The sequence below is a fragment of the Hibiscus syriacus genome, unplaced genomic scaffold, assembly GCF_006381635.1.
Source record: "Hibiscus syriacus cultivar Baekdansim isolate YM2019G1 unplaced genomic scaffold, ASM638163v2 tig00110059_pilon, whole genome shotgun sequence".
In the NCBI taxonomy this organism is placed as follows: Eukaryota; Viridiplantae; Streptophyta; class Magnoliopsida; order Malvales; family Malvaceae; genus Hibiscus; species Hibiscus syriacus.
In genome coordinates, this window is record NW_024062582.1 from 825,252 (window position 1) to 830,954 (window position 5,703).

Below are 5,703 nucleotides of genomic sequence, written 5' to 3' on the forward strand. Positions count from 1 at the left end.
AAGGGGCAGCCATAGAATAGTAAAAAAGACCCGACACATTAAGTCCACGTCGAATTCAACACTAGGGATAGCAAATGGGAGGGTCGGGTGCGGATACCCCCTCCCCCATCCCCATACCCACCTAATATTTTTCAATCCACCACCCGCCCACCACCCATGATGGGTAAAAAATTTTAAATCCACACCCGCCCACGCAGGTACATTCTCAAATCCATCCCCACACCCGCCGAGTCGAACTCGAGTATTGCTGAGATCGACTCGAACTCGAAAACTTTAAAAGTAGGCTCGACTCGACTCAAAAACTCGCGAGCTAAAAATTATCAAGCTCAACTCGAACTTGAAATATAATATTGAAACTCGACTCGAACTCAAAAAAATTTCAGGAGCTCAATTGAAGCTCGATTTTGATCTCGATTCAAGCTCAAACTCACCCACTACCACAAATTATGACGTAAGCTCTCCTACAGTGGGAAGACCTTAGGCGAGTGTCCCTCCCAAGTGCAATGGAGGTCGCTTACCTAGGCCATGAACCTTAATGATTGTCCATTGACCCTGTCCAAGTAAGTATGTTGAAAGGAGGTAACTGCCTTTTATTTATAATGCCAAATAAGTGGTCCACTCATGTACTTTCCCAATGTGGGATATTGATCCAAGAAAGGAACTATAAGTCTAGCATTTGGTGGAAAGCTGAATTCGTAAAGATCACATTATAAAGATCAACTTACCATTATAAGTTGCAAGAAAAAATAGTTGCAGTGTTTGTTGACTTGAGAGCAAACATTAGGTAAGCACAAACATAGACATGACAAAGAAGCAGAAACAAAAAACTCCAAATTCGTTAACAAAACCATCATGGACTAACCTAATGGTGGAATGTTGAGAAACTTGGTGGGTAAAATATTCCCATATGTTGTTGTAATGCAGAGTTCAGGCTGCAAATCTCTTAAATCGGATAAGAATGTCTCCTATATAAAGTAGAAAAAATACTTCTTATAAGCAGGTTAGGAAAGTTATTGGCTTTTATATAGTATTATATCTCACAAAGTAGAAATACTTCTAGCCTAAGTTCAAAATTATTAGAACAAGATGGCAGTAAAATCAAGCTAATTTTGAAGATAGAGTAATAGAGTGCAGTTTGAATTGAAACCTGTACTATTTGTGAAGATGAAAACTGAAGTGGGTGCTCCATGTCTTTTAGGTTTGGCATAGAATCTTAACAACCTCGTAAACTAGATGAAAGTCGGTAAATTGATAATGTGAACTAAAGACGCAATCAAACCCATCAAGATGACTGCTAAATTGCCTTCTTTGTAGATGACAAATGCAAGCTCTATCATCAAACCGATGAAACGAATATTAAATTCATATACCTCACATTAACACAAATGCATAAACGTATCCTAATATTTGGTTAAATTACAATTTATATCTTATAAAATATTAGGATTTATAAATTAGTCTCTAAAATTATACCTAAATTCATAATGGTCGAAAATTTAATAGATATTTAGTTGGGCGGGCGGATGTGGGACAGATGGATGCAGGGCGGGTAAGGTTTCAAACCCATTACCCATTACCCGCGATGAGTACCACTTTCTAAATCTACACATGCCCACTACCCACTAAAATTATACATATTTCCGTCCCAATTGTAACAGATGCGGTTCTGAATCAACAAAATTGTACAGGTTTGCCGACCCTATTCAAGACCCACATATGGCTGTCCCTTTTTCCCATATATATGAGGTAAGGGGAGGTAAGATAGTAGGCTACCCCAACACCAGGTTGAGAACAGCTTCCGTAAGAGACCTCCGAATTATAAAATGCCCTCCGTGGGACTCGATCTCACGACCTCAAGATTAAAAACCTTGTGCTCTACCAACTGAGCTGGATGGTCATCCACATATTCAAGACCCACATATTTTACTAAAATAAAAACCCATTCGCCACGGCCAATAGATCCTGGTCATCCATTTGCAGAGCCAAATCAAGGGGTTCCCTTCCGACCAATAAATAATCAAGAAGAAAGAACCTCTGTTGTTGAGGATCGGCGGAGGCTGAAGGAGGCGGCGGTTTCTCGCTGTTCGTTTTGCTTTCATTGTTGGCGCTTCCTTCACTCTCCGACCCATTCCCTCTCAAAGGATCGCCTTTTCATTCAACTTTATAAACCTTTTGAATTTTGATCTTAGAGGTTTGTATGTATTTTTATTTCTCCAAGCTCTTCCTTGATGCTTCGTTACTGAATCTTGTTTTCTAATCAGATCTTTGGGATCCCGTTTATTACTCGTCAAAACAACTATGATGGCCGCTTCTTCACAGTTTTCCGGCGTAAAAACACCGCAGTATCATTCATTTCCGAAGATTACTTCTTTACAATGCCATTCGGCATTTTCGAACTGGCTTCATTTTGCGTCATTCCACTCTCCAAGTTATACTAAATCAAGCGGGATCCTAATTCAAAGACACAGTTGTAAAAGTAGAGTCTTTAAAGTTAGTTGCGAAGAAGGAAGTGTGGATGTGATTGAAAGGAAAAGGATAGAGAAATCAAGGTTGGGAGAAGCAAAGAATGAATTGACGTGTGTGATGAAGTTCGGTGGATCCTCGGTGGCTTCCGCTGATCGAATGAGAGAGGTTGCTGACCTTATACTTAGTTTCACCGGTGAAAGCCCAGTCATTGTTCTCTCTGCCATGGGAAAGACAACCAATATGCTTTTGCTGGTAACTACTATATTTATCTATCCATTTAGTTTCTTTGACTCTAGAGCTACAATAGTTTTCTAAGAAGTGGGTTTTGATCTGATGATTAGGCTGGAGAAAAGGCCGTCAGCTGTGGTTAATAAGGTAGATACTATTGAAGAATTGTTCTTCATTGAAGAGCTGCATCATAGGTAAAAACAAGAGCAAGCTTTTTTCTTTTTGGTAGTAAACATGTAGAGTTTTAATATTAGTTTGTAATCCCTCTTCAATTTTAATACCCAGGACCGCTGATGAGCTAGGAGTGGATCGGTTGATTGTTGATGGTGTGCTTCTTTCTTTCTAGCCTCTCTTCATTAAGTTTTTAGTTTAGGCTTAGGAATTCTGGTTTCTATCTTACCTTCTTGCATGAAAAACCTTTTGTAGGGCACCTAGAAGAATTGCAGCAGCTCTTAAAAGGAATTGCTATGATGAAAGAGTTAACATTGAGGACAAGAGACTACTTAGTCTCATTTGGGGAGTGCATGTCTACAAGGATATTTGCTGCATATCTGAATAAAATTGGTGTTAAGGCTCGTCAAGTATGTTTCACTTACTCTATGAAGTTGTCTTTCTTTCTTTCCGGTGGTTCAAAATTTTAATCTGCATTGATTAGGATACTTGGCATCTCCATGCTTCATTTTTAATCACTGTTTATCAATGGTATTTTGTTCTCTACATTTCCTTGCCAGTGAGAAAATTTTAAGCCAATATTCTGCTTTGCAGTATGATGCCTTTGAAATTGGTTTCATTACCACCGATGACTTCACAAATGCTGATATTCTGGAAGCAACTTACGCAGCTGTTGCAAAAAGATTAAATGATGATTGGAACAGTGATCCTGCAATCCCAGTGGTCACTGGCTTCCTTGGAAAGGTAGAACAGCTGCAGATATTTTTCCAAAATGATTTCATTTGATAATGCTTTTGTTTTTCATACTGTGAACGTTGTTGTAGGGCTTGAGATCTTGTGCAATAACTACTTTAGGTAGGGGTGGTAGTGATTTGACTGCCACAACCATCGGAAAAGCATTGGGGTTCAGGGAAATTCAGGTCAGTACATCTGTTCAGGGTCTGAACTTGTGTAAGTCATAAAGCTACTGATGCATAAAGATGGTGCCATTTCATAATCTACAAACATCTAAATTCTAAATCTGCAAATCAATTAGGCACCAAAAGTTTTAACAAAAACAAATATGCTTGTAAATTTAGGACCTGTTTCCTGCATAATGCAAACTTTTTTAAGGTACAACAGTATTTTTCGGTTCATTACAGGTCTGGAAAGATGTTGATGGTGTTCTGACCTGTGATCCTAACATATATCCGCGTGCTGAACCTGTCCCATACCTGACCTTTGATGAGGCAGCTGAACTGGCTTATTGTGGTTCTCAGGCAATATTCTCCACTCTTTTTTCCCTTTTATTATTAAAAATTTGGGGAAGGGGATGGGGCTGAACCCTAGTATTTGGTGCCAACGTAAAACAATTTTCCCACTCCAACCGTATCTTTGTGTTTGTGCTCAATTCTTGTAGGTTGTGTAATTATCATTTAATTATTGTAAGCGTCGCTAATGGAGTGAATTTGGATATTTGTCAACTCCTTCAGGTTCTGCATCCACAATCCATGAGACCAGCTAGAGAGGGTGATATTCCTGTCAGGGTTAAAAATTCTTACAATCCTAAAGCTCCGGGAACTCTCATAACAAGTAGTAGAGACATGAGTAAGGTTTGTAGCAACTAATAGTTCTTGTAGCTTTCTTTAATGAAATCTGAATGGGTCTAATCATTCTTTTCCTAACTGCAGGCAGGACTCACCAGCATTGTTTTGAAACGGAATGTCACCATGTTGGATATTGTCAGCACACGAATGCTTGGTCAATTTGGCTTTCTTGCCAAGGTTTGAAGGCCATTTATTAATTTTAATGCTCCCTGCTCTTTTGGATCTCTACGTTTTGCAATTGATCTGTATCCCCTTTTTTTTTAATCTGTTCAGGTATTTTCTATCTTTGAAGATTTAGGCATCTCTGTGGATGTTGTAGCTACCAGTGAAGTCAGTATTTCCCTTACTTTGGATCCGTCAAAACTTTGGAGCAGAGAGTTAATTCAGCAGGCAAGCAATATTCTTCATGCTTTAATTAATCACTAATTTTATGCTTGATCTGAAGAATTCTGAATCATTTCCACTCTATATTTTCTCTTGACAGGAACTTGACCATGTTGTAGAAGAACTCGAGAGAATTGCTGTTGTCAATCTGCTTCGACACAGGTCTATCATTTCTCTCATTGGGAATGTCAAGAGATCCTCATTTATACTGGAGAAGGTACTGCATCAATCTACAAGATCTCAACTTTTAAATCATCTTTGAATTTGATTTTATGAGATTCAGAGTTAAGCAAGCATGTGATATGTCTTTACTGCCAATTCGATTGATGGTTGAACATTGCGACAGGCATTTCACGTTCTTAGGATCAACGGAGTCAATGTTCAAATGATCTCTCAGGGTGCATCTAAGGTCTCTTCTACACAATCCTATTTCGTTTAGTTTCTCCCTAGTCTCCAAGCTTCCAACCATTAATTTTGGTCTCATTGAGGAGTCTGTGCTCTGTTTTACCTTTTCAGGTTAATATATCATTGGTTGTAAATGACAACGAAGCAGATCAGTGTGTGAGGGCACTTCATTTAGCCTTCTTTGAAAGTGAGCTTCCATATGGTTCTGCCAGTTGATGAGATGAAAAATTCATGGATTCATTTGATTTAAGAGCTTAGGAGTTGCAATTTGGAAAAGATAATAACAATTTTGGTTTGATAATGCGACACTATATGCATATTACATGTAAAATGTAGGGGCAGATACCTCTATGTGTAGCACCCTTTATCCGGCTGAAGAGCTTACTCGAGTAAGTGATGTTATATTATGAAGCAAATCAAGGCAGTCCACTCCATTTGGTTTCTAGCAGGCTATTACTGTTTT

At 38.7% G+C, this 5,703-nt stretch overlaps 1 non-coding gene and 1 pseudogene across 1 annotated transcript; one reads left to right on the top strand and one right to left on the bottom strand.

The window, feature by feature from the left end:
- Nucleotides 1–409: 409 nt before the first annotated feature.
- LOC120214419 lies at nucleotides 410–568 on the bottom strand. Its single transcript, XR_005524864.1, has one exon. It is a non-coding gene; the product is annotated as a U1 spliceosomal RNA (small nuclear RNA).
- Nucleotides 569–1,991: 1,423 nt separating this feature from the next.
- On the top strand, nucleotides 1,992–5,703 carry LOC120214392 (annotated as a pseudogene).